Here is a 22,239-nt window from a genome sequence, read left to right as displayed (position 1 = left end):
TTCTCTTCCCCCTCCTGCCCCCCCCCCCCCCCTCTTTCTTAAATAGATAACTATCATATCTGATATCATATCTCACAGTACAATAATATTGAATGGGTTGCATTGTTGTATTTTGTCATGTTTCTCAGGTCTTTGTCTGAATTTCTACGAACATTATTGCTAAGGATTGTCTTATTGCATTGGAGTCACACTGGGTTAAATATGTACACTTGGGTTTTAAGGGGTATTTATTATTTTCTTCTTTTTTTGGGGTTGTATGGAAGCCCCAAACGCAATTTCATTGTTCTTGACAATGACAATAAATAAATAAATACTAAATACTAAATACTACCATACAGTACCGCACAGTCTCAAGCTTCCTCAGTAAGTTCATAATTCAATCGTAATAATCCATGACAGTCGAGAAAGGTTAAAAAAAAAACTTACAGCAACACTGCTGTTAAATTGCTCAAGGTCAGATAGTAGAAGTCTACAATGATTTTCTGCTATCAAGGCCAACAGGGTATTTGACTAGCTGTTTGGGTAAGGGAGTTCGGGATAGTGTTTTGTACAGATAAAAGGTAGTTTTAGAGTTTTGGTGGTGAGACTGATCCAGAAAAGACTGTCTGTCTTTGAAAGGTTTACTGCTGGAAAAGCTAGGATTCCTAATTCTTAGTTTAAGTTTAATGACATCATCCAGGAAACACTGAGCGTCTGAATTCACACAACTATAAGTTTCAGTCTGGCTATTACTATCCCTCTGCTGCTGCTATGTCAAAGTCTTTTCAAAATGCGTCAAATTCAAAATGTTGCTATCACAGCTGGAGTAAAAACATCATCATTAGTCAGGCTTTTTGCTGGGAAAGTTGTTAAACCTGTCAGCTCCATTACCCTGGTGGAGATTTAACGATTAATTCTTACATAACATACAACTATTCACCTGCCTTGCTGCATACAGTGTGACAGAGACAGAACAACGGAGCTGCGTAGGTGTAGCTCCCACTGCTTCTTCTGTGCAGACAAATTTTGTTGCTGATGAGAGGCGGTGAGGTCGAGGAAAAGGAGCAGGGAGATTTTTCCCACTTCCAGCATGAAAAGAAAGCTGCACAGGGCTATACCTCCACGAGTGCCGCAAAACATGCTTAACCTTGTTTGCGTAGAGTAATACTCATGTGAAAAAGAAAGTTTTCAAAGAATTCTATGCAAGTAAATCCTACGATTCAATAGCTTGTAGAATCCATTTTAGCAGTAATACCTTGAAGTAATTGTTTTCTATATCACTTCAGTCTCTCACATCATTGCGGGCGTGGCTTCTGTTCATTGAGGTTTGAGGACATTCGTTTTTGCATAGATCTGAACGTCCCACCACAGCACTTCAGTCAAGTTGAGATCTGGACTTTGACATTTATTTAACAAAAACTAGCCCAAATTGAAAAGCGCATGAGAAACTATATAATATATTTCATGATTTAATATTTTGTAGAATCACCTTTAGCACCAATAATCTGTTGAAGCAGGTTTTTCTGTATGACTTTATCAGTCTCTCACATTGTTGTGGAGGAGCTTCAGACAGTGCTGCTCGCTGATGCTCGCTGTTTGCAAATCCCTGATTTTTTTCCTTTTTGAGCCATTCTGTTGTAGATTTGTTGCTGTATTTCTAATCATTGTTCAAATGCATGACCCAGTTTGGAACAAGCTTAAACTGTCGGAGACAAGGCCACACATTTGAATCTACAATACACTGGTATTCACAGGAGTTCATGGTCCACTCAATGACTGCAGGGTTTACAGGTTCTGTGACTGCAAACAAAACAAACCCAAATCATCACCCCTCCACTACCATGTTTGATAGCTGTTTGAGGCGCTTCTACTGATATGCTGTTTGTTTGTCGCCAAGCATGGTTCTATGGAGATGTTTAGTCAAAATGCAAAAACTTTTGGTCTCATTTTTTCCAAAAGTCCTTTGGTCTCTTCAGATGCAGCTTTGCAAACCTAAGTCATGCTGCCGTGTTCTTTTTAGAGAAGATGCTTTCTCCTTGCAAATCTTTCAGGAAAGCCATACCCTATATTTATAGAGCGTCAAATCACAACAAAGTTGCCTCAATGGCTTTTTCTATTTGTACTGTCAGAAACTTGAACATTATCATGTTAAATGACATTTGAGGCTGAGATTTAGCTCTTTTTTAGCTCTTCCCTGAGCTTTGCACAGTCTGATTGGGGAGAATCTGCAGGAACGTCCACTCTTGAGAAGATTTGGCATTGTGTTAACTCACAGCTGAATGCTCCAGACCAGAAAAGTGCCAAAACTTCTGTTTTATAGAGGTGTTTAGCTAGGCTTAATCAAGTGCATTTGATTAGAAGCAGCTGGATGCGACTTACTGTCTTAAATCCCATGAACGCAGTAAGGGTGTACTTCATAGGACTCCATAGAGACCTATGAAAACATTCCTTTTAATACGACTGTAAAAGATTTAGCATACAGTTATTTTCAACTGATGAAAATAACTGGACAGGCATCATATTACAGAAACAATGGTTAGAAGTTAGTGTTTGCTTGGTTCTTACAAAAATCTTTATCTTTCCACCGACTCTAATTAATAATGCATTCATTTTCAGGCATCTCTGCTGGTAATGAGCGGTGTGCATCCTACATTCTCACAAAGATGAGAGAAAAACAACAACAGTAAAACCAGGAAGGCACCCACATGAGCATATATTTGCATTATTGAATTCACCAGACCTACCTGAATCGCTACATTTATTAACTAGCCCCTAACCTTACTCTTATCTGTGTTTGCCTGTTAACATCAAACAAAAAACTCTACTAAGTCTCACTTATAAAGCCTTTGGTATTTTACAACAGTCTTAAAGTAGAATGTAATTGTTTAGTTTTACATTCTTACACTCCACATTTGACTCACATTAAAGTCATAATCTAGGACACACATTCACGTGGCCTTCGATCGCTCTGTCAATTACACAGAGGAAGTCAGAGAGGAGGAAAATGATGAGAGTCAACAGTGCATGGAACATCGATGTGTCCAACCACCACTGTCTGTTTAAGTGGAATCGACTTATGCTCAAATCCCAAATTAAGCATATCTGACTGTCCCACAGCTGCAGGGGCTACAGGAAGCACAGGGACCCATGGAGAGTCTCTCTCTCACACACACACATACTCCATTTCTCCGTTTCTCTGCAGGGAATCAATGATGTCTGCTTAATTATTGGGTGAATTTAATCAGCGGCACAGCAGTACGAACTGCCGTGTGACCCATTGGCTGTCAGGAAGTCATTTGGTTTCTAGCAGTTAGTGTTTGGATACCACCACAATAATTAAGGGTACAACATTTTAATTGTTGTAAAGGTGTAGAGGTAGCAGAAAAACTACCTCTGCATTGTGGTGGCTCTGCTCTCACTTATTCTCACACACTGGTTTTGTGAAAATGGTGCCAAAACACCACAAATCTCTCTGACCTAAAAACCACTGTAGTGATTAATGATTCTTACCTTTGGATTAGTGTTTAAAAAGGAATTCATTAACAGGCCTAGCATTATGTCCTGATTTATTATCAAGACAAACTGTTTAGATTATTTAGAATTTATTCTTAACCTTTATTCCCAAGGTTCTCAAAGCAAAGTCCATCTGTGCCGCTGGTGTTTCTATTGTAAATAAAACTCTAAATGTAAATACTGTTGTGTCAAAAAACTATTGTTAAAAATAAAACACAATCATCTGAATAGATACATTATAAAGCTTTAAGAATCAGTGCTTTACACAATCTGTATACCTGTAAATGTTTTATTTTTGTCACGTAAGACAGAATGGCATTTTATATTATACATGGACTATAGCACAGTGATTTGTCAATATAAACTCTTCATGTAATTCGTAAATCTACAAATCTCTTAATTTAAGTGTTTTAATTGGCCATGCATCATCACACGCAGATATCTGTGAATTCAACAATTTTCAGGTAAGTCAATGCAGCTGTTCAGCAACAAACAAACAACAGAAGTCTCTTCACACTTTTTATCTCGTCTGCCAAACACTCTGTGTTCTCCAGTGAAGTGCACTCAGTCCAACCTGAGGAGACACAAAAATGATGCTCTGAGCAGAGACTCACAAACCTACGCTCCTTCAAACTGATGATAAACAATATATATGTGGAAGTTTCTATCTATTATGGGTTTAATCTTTAAAAAGCTTATCAGAATAATTAGACATTTTGGGACATAAGCATATTGGCTTTCTTGCAGAGAGTTCTGTGAGAAGATCAATTCAGTTTCAAGCCTACAAGCATGAATAATGAGGATGAAGCCTTGAGGCAATTAGCTTAGTTTACCATAAAGATAAGAAGCACGGCGGGGAAAGTTAACACGCTCCCTGAAGTTACAAAAAACATGTTGCAGCATCTCTAATATCCACAAATTACCACACAGCATCATGTTTGTTTAACCTTCACACCCACATGCAAAACAACAGGAAAGATCCCAAAAAAGAGAAAAACATCTTCATAAAAGTAGTGACCCAAGGTTCATATAATGGACACATCTGTATGAAATGTACTAAAAACACCATTTGTGGGTTTTGCCACAACACAAATACTCATCCTAATCTCATCTACAATACTTGTCAGCAGAGCAAATAGCCATGTTTCTCAAAATGTCTTTAAAATTGTAATAATACATTTTTGAGCATGTGGTTACTAATGGTACTTTTATATTCACTTGGGAAAATGCAAAAAAGAATCATCATTAATTAATGAACCCACCAAAAAACAAACAAGCAAACAAATAAATAAATAACAGCTTGTTTTTTTCTACTTTTTGATTTTATGCTATAATCATATGCATGTGAAGAAAATGTGCCACGGACCAACTTTGATTAAAAACAGCAAACTGGAGCATCAGTTTGGCTCATGAACCATCATCAAGGTTGTTCTAATGTGTAACGCGCTAGCTTTAAGTTTCGTCTCCGATTGGCGGCACTGCAAAAATTATTGAAATTTAAATCTATTGTAAAGTCAATGAGGCTCAAAAATTTAAGTCTGATTAAACAAGTTAGCTATTAAGGTAACTTTTTTTTCCAATACACGTATTTTTCCAGGGTATTCAATGCAAGTGCAATTATGTGACAAGCAATTAAAGAAGCTCATTAATTGGTGGTCACATAAATATGAAAAATTAAATATTTAAATCAATTTAGGCCTGAGGCACTTTTTTCCACTTCTTTTTTTGTCCTGAGCATAAAAATCCAAAAAGAAAAACAAACCCTTATTTATTTTTCAGGCGGAGTCGTAATGAAATAACAAAACTTTAATTATATATACACAGATTTATAGATATCTAGTTTAGAATTTGCCAATAACAGCTGACTGAAAAACTACAACAGTTGTCCTAATCTTATTTAACAGTGTAAGTAATGCAAAGGGAATAATACCGTAACTGTTCTGTTGTTTCTCATTCAAAATACCATTTAAACATCCCAAAAAATCTTTCAACAGCTACACAACGAGGATGATTTCCACCTTGCCACAGAGCCTCCGGGGTGTCTTCCCGGCTTCCAGATAGCACCTCTGATGTTTTTGGAAAGGTCTAATGAAAGTATTCTGAGAAGCGTCTCATCGCTCTCCAAAACGATATTGATCGGAATAGATCAATGAAAAGTCTGCAGGGTAAAGGCAGTATTGCCTCATCAGAATACTTTTTTCCATCAGAACATGGTGCATGGTCATGGTGCATGTACATGTAGAGTCTACAGTGAAGAATGTGAAATTCTCTCATCCAAACGAGTACTCTGATATTATAAAAGCCAAAAAAAAAAAAAGCAGCTACTGCAGTATTTACAAAGGTAGAATTAATCAATCTCTTTACTGTCAAAAATCCATTGAAAATACTTGGTCAGCTGCCTCAATTGATGAGACAGCACACCAGGTGAACATTAAAGCCCAAACCACAGTGGTGCTAAACATTATTTCCCACATATAGACATTATGTTTCCTTACGAGCAAGTTGACCATTCACCGCCAGTCAGGTGCTATTCCAGTGGCTTTCTCGTTATGTGGTCAGATTGAGTCATCATTGTTCTACTCTGTGCATTTGCATTGATATGGAGGGTTGCACTAACCAGAAGCTGCAGAAGAACGAGGACTGGTTTGTGTACCACTATGCTCTGATCACAGTACAAGTCATCTGCAGAAGGAGAAACTAATCCCATAAGCAGATGATTATTTTACTTGTGTCAACCAAAATACTTGGCACTACATTATACACTCTATTTAGGTATTCATTTATGAATTGATAAACGATTCTTTATATCCTGGCACTAAACACATGTCTGTTAGTAAACACATGAACTGAACATCACACAGAAGAACGAACCAAACATACTGACTGCTCTTTCCAACATGTGGTACAGCATTTTAAAAATGGCTGCTTCTTCATGATGATTCAGTGATGATCTTTGTTGCAACCCATACCTCAGTGACAACAGACGCTATAGTCTTTTTAAAAAAAGGATGAAATGTACACTGTTTTCATTTTACACAGCTGAGATACTGATTAATATATCTGTATCCCTGTGCTATGATATTAAGTAAAAGTGTTTGCTTAGTTGAGCCAATTATTAGGTATACATTGTGCAAACCAACCCATAACAGCTCTGTGCTGCATATTAAGTAGAAAACCCAATCTATCTGAATGCATAGTCTATAAAACTATGCAAATGGGAGAACTGGAGCAGGTATAATTGCTGAGTGTGTGCTAGGAATGAGAATGGCTTTTCGTATGAGCTAAGGACATATTACGTTAATGACACCATTCTGCTAAATGGCAGACAGATGGAAAGTTCACAAAGACAAAGAGCTGTCTTAGTTCTTAATCACATGTGCAATTAACTGCAGTATGGATGTGATTTAATTGGCTTGTGGTAGCCATGTTTGATTGAAAAAGTTGTTTTGCGGTCATATTAGGCTAAATCTTGGAACAAAGACAAGTTTCACCTAGAAAGGAGTGTTTTATGACCAAAACAAAAGTGGAAGAGTTGTAAGTGTGAAAAGGGGAGCAAATGAAGCAACGTGCACTGTAGTACTGACAGGAAAAACAGAATAGCATTCCCACTGAGATCATGAAAATCTGAAGAATATGTAGATTTTAAAAGGACTTTGTAATGTATGCATTGCAGAGCTTTTCCACCATCAGTTCATTGCAGGTTAAGAATTGATGCTGTCTGAAAACTAAAAATCTGTTTGGCATGCACATGCTGTTTATCATCCAGGTGTCAGGCTCTGAAAGCAGCTACCAGACTAACCCAAACCTGCATCTGAAAGGACGGGACGCCATGAAAAATGGAATTCGACTTGTAAATCATTTAAACAGTATTTTTAATTGAAAATGGCACAAAATGTACTTGGTTGTGTTCAATTTTGAAGGTGATGTTAGCAACACGTGTCAAAAAAAATGCTGGGATAGATCGAAAGGACCTATCGCTGATAACATGACTGTGAGTCTTTCAGAAGGAGCTACTGTGAGGCATTTACAACTCTGTGATAGAAGGCAAGTAATTCAAGTTAATAAACTATTTCTAAGAATAACAGAAATATTTAGGAATTTCATCTTTTTTCATCTGGTACAAAATATCACCAAAAATATTCAGAGAATCCAAAGACGTGTCTGCACCCAAGAGAGGCAGCTAAAAATCCTGAACGGTCATTATCTTCTAGCCGTAGGGTGACACTGGATTAAAAACAGTCCCAATTATGTGGTGGAAATCACAGCACCGGCTCAGGATCTCTAAAGACCATTTGTCATTGAACGCATTTCACCGCTGGAGCCACACATTCCAGTTAAAACTCGATCGTGCAATTCATAACCAGGATTGATCTCTGGGCGCTTTACATTCTCGGATGGTCAGACCTTCAAGTATCACGACTAAAACCCCAAAAAATTCCTAAAAAGCCAGGCTGATAACAGTGTACAGGCGGAGGTCGAGAGTGAAATTGTCCTCTTCTTTGACAAATTCAAACTGTATTTTTGTTTTTTCTGGAAATCATGAATGTTGTGTTCTCCTCAGACCACAGTTCTAAAGCCAGCGCCCATGATGCTATATTAAGTCTGACTAACTGGATTTTTAAGACTAATACCAGTGTTTGGGTATTTAAAAGTCTGATATACCAGGTAGTTTTTTCTCTTTTTGACACTCAAAACATAAACAGACTAACTAACCTTTGTTATGTGCAGTTATTTAGGAATTCTTACTAAGATAATCTGTGCCTATGAAATTTAAAAAGAATCTTGATTTATTGTCACAAGAAGTCGTGGATTACCAATTTATGCTCTGCCTAACTCTTTCTTGGACTTACTGGTTGAACGGTGTTTCTCCCGTATTTATCAGCACTTACAAATGCAGATACCAACAGATTGCGCATAGCTAATATCAGCTGATAAATTAGCCTTTGTCCAGTGTTAAACATTAGAAGCGCTATGACTAAATCTAGCAAAAACTGGCTACGGCAACTGGTCTCTTCAGCTCCCAAATGTTTAGATTTATCCTAAAAGAAGAGATGCACACACATACCTGTTCAAATTTTGTTTTAATTTTTAAAAACTCTTCTTAACATCTTTTTTTACATTATTTTCAGTTGAATACAAGTGTTAAATGAAATGCAAATCATTGCATTCTCGCGTCTTACACCACATCCCATTTGGAAACAGGTTCAAATGCAATTAACTATCTTCGCAACTTTGAAAGGAAAATATTCAAAGTTGCAGCAGATTTCCATTATGCTTATGAAAACTTGGCTTTGCTTGACTTGGACATGTCTCAAATGACTTTATAAACTTGAGCTGGACTTGCCTCAACAGATTTAAAAACAGCACTGGCTGCAAGGCTTTCCATGCTACGCTCTCGTTTCTTACTCCAAACCGACACACTGGATGATGTACTTCAAACATCAAAAAGACATCTTTACTCACTCCAGAGTTTGCCTCTTCCAAACATACTGAAAATAAAAATACCAGGCTATCGTCCAACCGAAATATAAGGAAGACATATCTTTTCTGAGCCAAGTTTACAGCTTATTAGAAGACTTTGTTTTTAGGCTATCAATTTGACAGGTTAATTACAAGGAGAGAAGACAGCATGCAGTATGAACCATCTCATTTAAAATCAATTTAAATATTCATTAAGGCTATTATCAGAACTCTAATACTAATTCATAGTCTGATCATGTCATATAGTTGCCCAAGTAATGAATACTAGATGAGAGGATTTTTCTTTCGATGTCGAAGTTTTATGATCTTCACTGCAATACTACTGTACCAGCTGAGCGGTTTTGAGCACCGTGTAAAGTACACATGTTCCAAAAAGGCTTAATGTCACATTTGAAGAGATCTGCATGCTTCACAGCTGAGGCAACATAGCTAACTTCTGCAGAATTTTTAGTATTTAACCTTATTTTTGCCTCTATCAAATTCTCCAAAATTGCTCATTCAACACAGCGGAACCAGAATCAGAATTCATGCATTCAGGGCACATTTTAGGGGACATTTATTCCCCCCCCCGGTGATCAGCGTGACTTTCCTTCCTAAATAAAGGTTATATTAAGGCAGCACATTTAAATAAGTATCAAAATGGTGCCGTATGGAAGCTTGGACGGTACGAGTGCAGATATCAAACAGCAGCATCAAAAGTTTGCCTCTCACCACAGCACAGCTGTTGTATAAACAGAGCCAGAGCATATTTACCCTTTAGCTAAAGGTGTCTCTTGAGCCGATATGTTTATATATCCGAACATCCTTCACAGGCTGCCTGGAGGGGGCTCACGCCTGAACTTTAAGCTTTTTACTTCACAGTAGGGGAGAAAAAGCAACTAGTATCAGAGGTCATTTGGAACACTTCCCTTTTTTTCAGCTATGTGCTCATACATGATCACTCACAGCAGCTACAGCATCAGCACACAGGAACACACCTGCATCCAGGGAATTGCACCGTGCAGTAAATATCTTGAAAAAATACGTTTGAAGAAGAGGTTGAAAGAGATGGAAGACCTTTATGGATTATTTCCCAGTGCAGACAGCGAAGTGGGAAAAGGAGGAGAGCGAGAGAGACAGAACGAGACAATGAGGGAGGAAAAGAAACGATGCTGCTGCAGAAAGAGGGGGAAGTGAAGAAGCAAAGTCAGACGGAGAGAGAAAGCGTCACGGCTGCCGGCGTGAGCCGTGTGGTGTAGGAGGAAAAGAACCCAAAATGCAGGCAGTTGACTGGTGATGAGAATGAAGTTTTATTTGCAGAAGTGGAGCGACTGAACAGGTAGTGAGACAAGACGAATGACTGGAAAAAACCTAGACTGGGAAAACTAAATAAACCTAAGCATGAAACGGGGAGCGGAGAATGCAGAGAGACGTAGTTACACCGAGAAACACAGACGATCCGACGATGAACAGAAGCCAACACACACTATAAATACACACTAGGTAATGAGGAGATGACATGCAGGGGTGGACACAGCTGATACTAATGGACATGATGAGAGGCAGACCTACAAAGTAAAACCGGAAACACCCAGACTGTTTAGCAACAAAAACACAGGGACCTGAACGGAGCACAGAGGGGAGACACAGGTAGGGATAATAAACACGACAACCAACCCAAAGAATTTATACAGAATCAGAATAAACACCAAACACAAGATGAACCCAAAAAGAAACACAAAACGCTGGGTCAACGACCCAGGATCATGACAGAAAGGGAGAGATAGTGAGAAAGACAGACAGTAGAGAGAGAAGAACACCAAATGTTAAGTAGCAATTGAAGTGGAAGAATTCCAGTTTGGATTCAAGCTCCTTGGCTAATGAGGATCATTAACGTGGCCTGCCCAGCTACTCCAAACGCTGGGGAGGACTGCAAGAACGAGGATAAAAATAAAACCTCTCAAGCATATCCCCACAAGATTCATAAGGCGGGCACTTGTAAAAAATATATAACACATGCTGGCTACGGAAGGTACTTCATAATGTAACACCACATGCCACAGATCCTGAAAACAGCGATACTTACCCAACAAGTGCACTCAGCTGAACTCTGAACTGTTTGGATTTAAAGCACAGTGGCAAAAGAAGCCATTTTCGCCCCGCTATTTCGCAGATTGAGGTGATAATGTCCATACAGCACTCCATGATACAATATAAATCAGAGGCTTATCAGTTCAGCTGTGTCATCCCATTTGGGAAATTTGCCTCACAGGTTCGGGACGGAAAGGCGAGGAAAAAAGGGCTCCGGTGTAAAGCTCTCATATCTTACGCACATTATTTCAAGTGGGCAGTTCACATTCCTCCACACATTTTATGATCCTATCAGCTTTGTCGTTTTCCATCTCTTCAATTGCTGTTTAACACACTGTAAAACTGAAGCCGCACACAACGCTCAAGCTCAAAAACCAATCCAAGTTCCGTCCTGCCCCGTAAATCATATGTGATATACAGTTTTTAAGCACTTCTGACCACATTTACAGCACAGTCCATTGATTGGCTACATTCCTGGGTTTAAAAATAGTTCCTCAATGGTTCCAAATAAAGGAAAGAGATGCCTTCGTACAAAATCTAACCTCTGCATACTGTTTAGAGTATGTGAAATTTGAACATCTCGCAGAAAAACCTCAAAGTTTCGGTTTCGTCGGCCCTTCGGTCTATTATTTTTTCCTTGAGAATGCTCACAGACTCTGCTGTTTGAGACTCGAGGCAGTCAAACAGACAAGTGTCTTGATAAGATTAGCATAATTGGCACATTCATCCGTTCTCTGTTAATAAAGTGCTTTGTGGTTGAGAAATCAACAGTGTAGAGATGTGATGCTCACTGTTGGATTGGTCTCCAGCGTTTACTTAAACAGCCTCAGCCTTCGTTAGTACACAGTAAAGATACGTTTTGACTACAAAATATTCCCAGATAGGGTTGTGCAGCCTTAAGCAAATCAATTAAATCTCAGCAAAATGAAATGAACAGCAGTTTGAAGATGCTTCTGGAAAACCAAGAAACTGTGCTGGCAAACCCGTTTTCATTATTGCATGATGAAAAGCACTGTCATGGAACACAGGAGTATGTGAATGTTTCTGAATCACTGAAATAAAAGAGCTGGGTTGTTAGATTGACAAAATACATAAGCACAATTGATCGGTAACAAATGTGTTTTTTTTTTATCTCTTCTCTAATTGTATTCCAGTCTGCACACAACATTCATGTAGCAGCTTCTTGCAGTTTAAAAAATGTTGTTTTGTATTAATCAATTAAAAAAAACAAAACATATCCTTAGCAGGGCTTAGAACTAGATAAATACAGGCAAAGATGATCTACAACGCAGGACATAATATACCATGTCATTATTTATTTAACAAAAACTGAGCCAAAACGCAGGAGCTACTATTTGCAGCTATGGTGAAAAAACAAGTACACCTTTACTGCTTCCATGGGAATTAAGAGGGTAAGTCGCAGCCAAAAACTTGTTAATCAAATAACTGATCGTCAGCATGTGTGAAAACCTCTATAAGAGCAGATATTTGGACAGTTTGCTGGTCTGCAGCATTCGGTGGGTGTTAACACATTGACACAATCTTCTCAGGAGTGGACGTTTCAACAAATTCAACCCAAGGTCAGACCGCGTAATGCTCGGAGAAACTGCTAAAAACTAACAAGCCACATCTCAGACTCTACATTTAGCATGTTAAATATCAAAGTTCATGAGAGTACAATTAGAAAAAAGCTAAACAAGTACGCTTTGTTTGGAAGGGTTGCCAGAATCTCTCTAAAAAGAACATGGCAGCATGACGTGTGCTGAGCTGCATCTGAACAAACCCCAAGGCTTCTGGAACGATGTCCTTTGGACGGACAAGACTGAAGTGGAGATATCTGCTTATGATGCACACCACCACATGGCAAAAACACAACATGGCATATTTGTGCAGTTTGCACCAACAGTCAAGTATTGCAGTGGAGGGGTCATGATTTGAGCATTTACAGGACCTGGACACTAGAAAGTCATCGAGGCGACCGTGAACTCCTGTGAATACCAAAGTATTGTAGAGTCAAATGTGAGGCCATCTGTCTAACAGCTAAAGCTTGGCCCAAACCGGGTCATGCAACAGGACAATGAACCCAAGCACAGCAGCAAATCGACAACAGAATGGCTGAAAAAGGAAAAGATGCTCCAGACCTCAATCTGGCTGAAATGCTGTAGCGAGACCTTAAGAGAGCCGCTGATAAACGAATGCCCACAAACTTCACTGAACTGAAGCAACATTGTTAAGAAGAGTGGGTGAAAACTCCTCCGCAACGTTGTGAGAGATAAAATCATAGACAAAACAACTGCTTCAACAAGTTAGTGCTGCTAAGTTTAATTCTACAAGCTACTACATCGTAAGGTGTACTTAGTATTTCACACTGCTCTTTGGTTAAGTTTTTAAATAATCATAAATAATGATGTTGTGCTATGTCATGTGTTGTCATTCATAAGAGGTTTTATTTAGCTAATTTTAGAACCTGCTAATGACCAGATGCTTTTTTTTTTTATATCCTCACACATAAAACCTCAGAACACCAGGCAGGTGTACTTTATTTTTCACATCACTGTATTTGTAGCCAATGATTTCACCAGTTATCCTGATGAACATCACTGGTAGCATATCAGCTAATTAGCCTTGTGTAATCAAATGAAACTTTGCTCTGTGTGGTGAAATCCAATGAAGTCATTGACTGTGTTCATCCAGACAGCCTTTATGAGGGAAAAAGAAACAAACACGATTGCAATGAATCAGATTGGACTCCATATCAAAAGACTCCAGATCTGGACCAGGGCCAAACAACTCAATACGTACTATTTAATTTAACATCATTATGCTAACTGACCTTGTTTTTAAAGGGTTTTACAAAAACAGCATATTTGCACTGCCTTCGTGAGCACTTACACTATTGTTCTCCATAAGGTTACACCACTAGAACAGAGCTGGAGGACACGGCACCCAACAGTCTGTAAACATCTATTAATACTGAAAAAAACAAAACAAATAAATAAGGGTTAACTTATAGATGTTGGAAAGGTTTATGCAATGTAAACAAAGATGTTGCATTCATTTGTCAATCTATTAAGGAGTTAATTATCATATCCATTATATTCTTGGTTATTTTCATTACAAAACTTGATAGAAATCTATCTTGCTTATCAAGTTATGCAACATTATATACAATTTATCTTATAAATAATCATAAAATTATTAATTACAGCACTTTTACAGCACTTTTACAGCCTACTTATCGGTAAGTGTCTACCTGCCGCTGATAACAGAGGGACAGATGTGAGTGTGACAGGTGCTGCAGGGAGTGGGGTAAAAATGCTGTCCTGCTGCGCTGTTCTTAAATAAAGAGGGTTGTTCAGACAAACTGTAGCCAGCTTGTCTTTCACAGCACATAGTGTCTGTAGTCTGGACAACACCACCCACCAAGAAATCAGGACTACAAAGCCCACAAGTGTCTCCGTATTGAATATTCAGCATTTTCAGTGGACTTTTTCATGCTTACGGCGCAACTGTGAAGTTGCTGTCAGCTGTGTTTTCCCAAGTAATCCGTCTAATGAGTTGTCCCATTTCTCTGCAATCAATGGCATTCTTAATGTCTTTTGTCATCGATTATTTTGCTAATATTTATCTAACAATGAAGACAACTCCCTGCTATCAACTCTGTTGGACACAACCTCGAAACTGAGCACGCGCACACAAGCACTGAGTGTGTTTGTGTGTGGTGGTGGTGCGGGGGAGACTGATGCAGACAGACAGGTACATGTCTGGCACTGGTTTAAAGCAGAGGCTGGGTGGACTATTATGTACAAGCGCATCAAAAAATTTTCATTAGAACGAAATGGGAAATCAGGAATAATAATAAATCATAATAATGGGCAGACCTCCTGCCTGTATAAACATGTATTAGGAGATGTGGATGCCCCATAACAACATGGCAGCTGCACAATATTCAACCATGAGGTAATGAAGCTGACAAAATGCGGTGCAATGTTTGAGTGGTAAAATTAAAAACTGACGTAGCTAGTACTGAGTGGGCCCTCCTTTTGCCTTCAGAACCGCCTTAATTTTTCATGCCACTGATGACTGACACACTGATTCAGAGATTTTGGTTCATGTTGACCTGACAGCATCACACAGTTGCGTCAGATTTGTAGGCTGCATGTTCAGAGATGCTCTTCTGCAAACTGTTTTTGCGATGAGTGACTCTGAAAAGCAGTCTCTGACCTATGACCTCTGGCATTAGCAAGACATTTTCATCCAGAGAACTGATCAGCAGTTTCTGAAATATTCCATCCATCCATCCATCCATTCGCTTCCGCTTATCCTTTTCAGGGTCGCGGGGGGCGCTGGAGCCTATCCCAGCTGTCATAGGGCGAGAGGCGGGGTACACTCTGGACAGGTCGCCAGTCTGTCGCAGGGCTAACACATAGGGACAGACAACCATTCACACTCACATTCACTCGCACATTCACACCTAGTGGCAATTTGGATTATTCAATTAACCTATCCCCACAAGCTGCATGTCTTTGGACGGTGGGAGGAAGCCGGAGTACCCGGAGAGAACCCACGCAAACACAGGGAGAACACGCAAACTCCACACAGAAAGACCCCGGCCTGATGGTGGAATTGAACTCAGGACCCTTCTTGCTGTGCGGCAACAGTGCTAACCACCGATGGATGGATGGATGGATGGAGAACTGATCAGCAGTTTCTGAAATATTCACACCAATCAAATCTAGCACATCAATGTACAGAATAATTCTGGCATGACAATTTGGTACGAGATCCACATCCCTCAACTGCATGCGTCGGTTTATTTGGGTGTCACTTAGCCAAAATCATCCCATGAGGTTAATGGTAAGTGAAGAAAAGCAAAAGAAAGGAAGAATTGTAGTCTTCTGCTGACTCCTCCACCTTGGAAACATAAATCAGAGCCCTCCATTCGGGATTCATCACACAGACTTAGATGATAGTGCAGGAGGCCACTGAGGTGATTCCTTGAATGATGAACCACGGGTGAAAGGAAAGGAAATTCTTTATTTCCACAGAGATTTCTCTTAAGCTTTTAAATACTGCACGCTGTACAAAGTGTGTGATGTAAAAATAGTCGTGCAAACGTGCAAAACTTGACAATGAGAAGAACTGTGTTCATGTTAAGGTGCTTGTTTCTAAACCACAATAACACTAATCTAATTACCAAACAAGAAGAGAAACTACTTACGCGAATGATGTAGGCGCTTGAACTCCAACTAACAGAAGAACAAATGGTTAAAGATTTGTGTCCCCGTTGTGCGGTTTCTTTCCTGCTACTGTGTTTAAATCTGTGTGGCTTCTGATGGATGATTCACCCGATAATGAGAGCTGGATATGTGCACATTTAACTGTCTTCCTAATGATAAGTAATGACGGTAGCTTAGCTAACACAATTAACGCTGGCGCAGAGGAAAATAAAATTCTCCCAGAATGAAGTATTATGTAAATTATTAATTAGCACACAGACAATTGCAATCTTGTTCGGCTGCCCATTGGCACTCGAATAAATGTGAATGATCTGGAAACAGAGAAAGGAAGATTGTGAACATAATCCCAACACAGAGGGAACGTGAGAGAAAAATTTAACAAATACCACCTGCTTCTTAAGCAATTTATGGAAACAATTTGCATTTGAAATTGGACCTCTAGACACGGAAACAGACTCTCGGCAAATGCAAAAAAAAAACAAATGTGGAAACCATTTGTGCACTTCTGCATTTGTACTTCAGCTATTGCGTCTCCATTAATCTGGCAGATATAACTCTAGCTGTAATGAGTGCCCTAGTGAAATCCTCTAAAGCCACTGTTATAGATTGCAAAAGTCCAAAACTAAAGGCCGGGTATTCCACAATTTCTGTACATTCTACATTAAATGAAGGACGCATGTTTTATGAGCATCAGTTTCCACAAATGCATTTTCACTTGTACAGATGCCTCCTCCTCCATGTGTGCGTGTTTTCTGAATATATATATATGTGTGTGTGTGTGTGTGTGTGTTTGTGTTTGTGAGACATAGAGAGAGACAGAGTGAGTAATGAACAGATAAAGAGCCAGCGTGAGGCAAAGACAGAGGGAGTCCAGTGCAACAAGGGGGGGGGGAGAGAAAGAGAAGAGGGTGGGAGAGAGAGGGAGAGAGAAAGTGATCTCTCAGATTTGGTGTCTCAGCTTAATGACACTGGACCCACATGGGAGAGAAGGAAAGCAAAGCTCAGTGCGAGAAATGATGAATCCAAAGACAGATAACCTCCAGCCTCGCCATTCGCAGCCTACACAAAACCTCAGAAATGAACTGCTCAGCTTTTGTGTCGACAAGAAAACCTAACCAGCACATTTCTCTCCACCTTCTTCTAACTGCACCTGCCTTTCTTTTTTTCTGTCACTCTCTTGTCAAGTTCCGTACAATATCGTGTCAATTGAACTGGCCAACCTCTCCTCCCGTTCCGACCGTGGACAATATGTCTGGACGACTTTGACAAATTAAACTGACTCAATATATGGCAATAACCTTCACCGTATAGCAGTGAGGGAGAGGCGGAATGGGAACGGGAGAGGAACGGGGACTCAAAGCGGAACGGAGACGCTGGCAGATGGATGACGGGATAGATCGAGCATGGCGTGGTATTTACAAGGCAGGTATAACATGAGAACGCAGAGAGAGGTGGTGCATATATAGACCAATTTTCTAAATGTCACCATGTCTAATAATAAGTCAGTGCAGCTTGAAGTCACTGAATTATCTGAACTGGAAAGACAGTTAATTAACCTAAGAAAGCAGCAGTCCACAAGAAGGCACAGTGCTACAGGCATATGACAGGCTTGGGAAAACAGGATTTACCTCACCAAGTTTTAAAAATATTGCAATATGATTACAGCACAGCTCAAATTTATTAGATGTCTTTTTTTATTTTTTAGATTAACCCTTATTCATGTTAATTAAGTTTGTTTGTTGTTTGAAAGTAATTTCCTAAAAGATCATCAAGAAATTTCACCAAAAAAATCTGCTTTTTTGGGGGGGGGCTTTCTTTTTCCATAACTGACGTGATAAATGAACAAACCGGCAGCTTTTCCTGACAGACGTGACAAATTACACTGAACGGCATCAGGCTCTCTAATTAATTTTCTCAAAGCAAGCTTTTATAATAACCCGTATTAAACGGCTCACGTGGCTGCTATTCAGGCGCACACCTTTGCCTGGTAGGATAAACGGATTCAACAGCACACCGAGATGCACTTCGACTACACACGCACGCATTCATGCAACGCACAAACCGGCGAGAGGGGGATCGTTAAGAACCTATTGTAGTCTTCCTCTCTGCTCTGCGTGATAACGGCTTGATTGATAATGAGGTTCCAGAGCTAATCACCTGCCTAGAAGACTGTAAGTCACATGCTCTGGCAAGTGATGCACTTTGCTAAAATAGAGGGGGGTAAAAGAAACAGGACAGCAGAAACTCTGTGCATTGGTGAAGATATAGGACTGACACACACACACACACACACACTTGTCACAAGCACAATGTACCTGCAGAACATGTACTGCCACTCCACACAAGCACAAGTTAACTCACCCTTGCTCTGAGTGACAAGCCGAAAGCTTTCAAATTGGCCCTGGGTAATCTTCTCCCCTCTTGCTCTCTTCACTCTCTCCGTCCCTTTGGCTACTCTCTCGCTCCCTCTCTGGTAGTGCACGGATGTCCTGCGGGCGGCTCACCCCCTCTGTGTGGCTCGGCGTAAGTGCATCGATCTCTCAGCCAAGTGGTACGCGGGTCCCGCTGTTTCCACGAGACTCAGATGTGCTCGCTCCTCTCCACTGCTCACTCTGCTTCACACAGCTGCAGAGGGAAATATGAGGACGGGCAACGTGGTACTCCTCTCTCTCCCTCTCTCTCTTTAGTAAGCTAAGACTCTCTCTCTCTCTCAGGTTGTCAGTTGCTGCGATGCTCACCCCCGCTATCTCCTCACTCTGTCACTCTTTCTTGCTGAGCTGAACTGCATGCTACCACCATCGCTCTCTTTTTTTTTTTACTGTTTCTCCACTGACTCCTGTGCCTCTCTCTCTCTTACTATTGATCCTTGTATCTGTGTCTTAGCTAGTGCAGCCTCTAGTGGCTGACTTCTCTTTATGCTGCTCAGAAAGTCAGAATTATTTATTTTATTTAATTAATTCTTTTTTTTACTCAAAGAGAAATTGAAGCTGAATAATAAATAAATAAAGCAGAATGGGGAACAAAGTGAAATGTCACAATTCAGCTGATATGGGTTTCAGCTAAAGGTTATTTTCATTATTTTTTCAATGAATCAATTGCTTCATTTCTAAATGCGAGCAAATGCTTAAAAGACATTTCACCAAAGCTCAAGGTGAAGGTCATCCTGTCCAGTCAATAGCTACCAACACAATGATGGCAAGCTTACAGCAATAGAAAAGTAGAAAATTTTAACATTGAAAAAAGTTAAAACATAAAATTATATATATAGAAAGAGAGAACTAAAAACATTACAATCAATTGCAATTAATTAAAAGTTAACATTTTTGCCAAATTTTTGTTAAACAGTGCAGGCTTTCTATGAATAAAAGATGAAAATACATCTTAGCATACATTCTTATAAAACAAAAAACGGTTTTATCATGTGTGATTGTAAGTTTCACTCACTAAAAATGAAGAAGAAAACTATTTGATGACCAGAAGCACGGGACAGGACAATTGGAAAACCACGTGACTGGTAAAAAGCAATATTGCAAAGACACTCAGATAAAACAAAGAAATGAAACAATACAACAAAATTCTATTTTTTCATACAATTAACTTTAAATTTAAAGCACAATAATTAGATTTACACACCAAATCAAAACACTGATCTTTCTCAATGAAACTCCAAAATCAAAAACAAATCCAAATAAACACCTTGCAAGGTCACGAGACGTACACATTTACTGGTCACTCCAATAGATAGACGTGGTCAACTGATTGTTAATGAGAATATATAATAAGCCAATCACAGGGAAGAAACTCAAAGCATTTAGACATCTGGTCAAGATGACCTGAAGTTCAAAGCGAGCGTGAGAATGAGGGAAACGGTGACATAAGTGACAGTCGCTCATAGTACAACTCCATATAAAGTACGTGTTGCCAACTTAGCGACTTTGTCGCTATATTTAGCGAGTTTTCAGACCCCCTTAGCGACTTTTTTTCTAAAAAGCGACTAACGACAAATCTGGCGACTTTTTCTGGTGCATTGGAGACTTATTTATGACGACTTTTTGACGTGAAAGGGCGTGTTGCTCTTACTCTCAACAAGCAGCGGTGCTGCCGTGGGCACCTCACCCGTGCTAAAGCGCTCACGGGCGGAGGATAGTCCTCCCCCAGCTGCAGGAGATGTTCACACCTATGCGTCCAAACTGCAAATGAACCGCGCATGAGCGAAGCCGCTGCTCCCGCACTGAGTTCTTCTTTTACTGTTATGCTGTTTTGTGGATCACAAGGTTTAAAACTACTTATAAACACACACACATAAAGGAACTCCACCAGAGTGCCAATTTCGGGTCACTTTTGCCGGTCGAAGCCCGGATAAAGGAGCAGGGTTGGAATTGTGACATTAAAAAACAATAATTGCTAAAAGAAATTTAATTTGTAGTTCTAAATAAATTCTAAATGCATTTAGGACGTTTTTTGCTTCCACGATATTATTTCTCTCTCCAACAGCATAGGTTACAATTATATTAGCATGACCAATTATGCAAATTAGGCGATGACGTCATTTAGCGACTTCTAGCGACTTTCAGGACAGCCAATAGCGATTTTCCTTACTGAGGAGTTGGCAACACTGCGTCCAACCCTGAACCAGATGGGCTACAGCAGCAGAAGACCCACACTGGATGCCGCTCCTGTTAGCTCAGGCTATAATTTACATAGTTTAAATCTATGCCATGAAGAACTGAATCAGTTCAGAAAGCAAAGGGTGGTCCAAGGCACTACTAACAAGGTGTACCTAATAAAGTGGCGGTGTGTCTACATGTCTCAAAACACGCATTTGCTTTTTACTGACCTAGCTTTAGTTAGCCGACTTTACTTTAGTGGGTCTGTTCTGAGCCTTCTTCTAAACACACTAACATTAGCTCGCCACCCGTTAGCTCTCAAATAACTTACCATAGAAAGATACTTTGAGGAAAGTAAGCAGAGACAGCAAAATGTCTGCAGAATATCTTCCAGTCAATTAAATCAATATTAAATGAAGACATGATATTTGGGAAAGATTCACTCTGGACCTCTGCATTTTGGCTCAGTGCTGCCACCAGTGGCAAAAAGGGATATTGATATCCAAGCGCTCCCATCAGCTCTACAGCACAGGGTGGCTAAAAAAACACAAATCCAAATTTATATGAGCATGTGTTTTGACAGTATTTTGATATGCATCACATATGAGTACTATTGAAATATTTAGCTGCATAAAGCAGTTTCCATTTACTTTTTTTAGTGCTTAGTTTTCCTTTCAGGACTTTGCAGGCCAGGTTGTGAAGCTCCAAAGGCTACTTAAGGTTTTATTTTGCCTGTGTGTGTGCTCTACAGCATATCCCAAGACCTTGTTCCCCTGTCCAAAACTAAGCGAATCCCATACAAAATATTTTGTCTTTTGTTGTCTTTCAAAACCTCCTAAGATACATTTAACTCACTTTGTATTTCATTTGTGTCCGACTCTCTGTTTAGCCCTGTTATATTTTGTATTCCCCTAAATTTCTCACTTCAGCTCCTTCTCTTCTTGCCCTTGTGCGCGACCCGCCCATGTGTTTACCTGGCCGGCTCTAATGAGCTCCGCTGTCTCCCCTCCTCTTTGCCTTCAAGCTATGTGTGCTTCCCTCGCCCTCTGCCAGATCGTCTTAGTCATGTGCCAACCATTTCAGCACTCTTTGCCTCGTGTTAGTCTTCCCATGTGCCCGTGTGTTTTGTTTGCCAGGTTGAACTGACTGTTCATATACTGAACTTTGCTTTGATTGAGCAAAGACTGAGCCTATGAACTTTTACCTGATCTCCCAAGGCGTGCATGCAAGTCCCACTCTGCAATGCTTTGATCATTGCAATGAATGTTTTTTTTTCTCTTGCATTCAAGAGAAAAATATTTTAGCCTTCTGCAGAATCCTTACATATCAAAATCACTAAATGATAGCTA

General features: G+C 39.7%; 1 protein-coding gene across 1 annotated transcript in view; it reads right to left on the bottom strand.

The window, feature by feature from the left end:
* tnr (tenascin R (restrictin, janusin)) overlaps nt 1-21,351 on the bottom strand; it is a 219,922-nt gene extending 198,571 nt beyond the window's left edge. The window contains exons 1-2 of the mRNA XM_085389939.1: nt 21,222-21,351; nt 18,645-18,908 (exon numbers count right to left, since the gene is read on the bottom strand). The gene's annotated coding sequence lies outside the window, so the exon portion shown is untranslated. The remainder of the gene's footprint in view (nt 1-18,644; nt 18,909-21,221) is intronic.
* Between the last annotated feature and the right edge of the window lie 888 nt (nt 21,352-22,239).

The sequence above is a fragment of the Rhamphochromis longiceps genome, linkage group LG18 (assembly GCF_057381845.1).
Source record: "Rhamphochromis longiceps isolate RC_006_pf linkage group LG18, R_longiceps_female_GT1.1, whole genome shotgun sequence".
In the NCBI taxonomy this organism is placed as follows: Eukaryota; Metazoa; Chordata; class Actinopteri; order Cichliformes; family Cichlidae; genus Rhamphochromis; species Rhamphochromis longiceps.
Note: the sequence above shows the minus strand (reverse complement) of the source record. Positions and strands in the feature narration are given on the sequence as shown.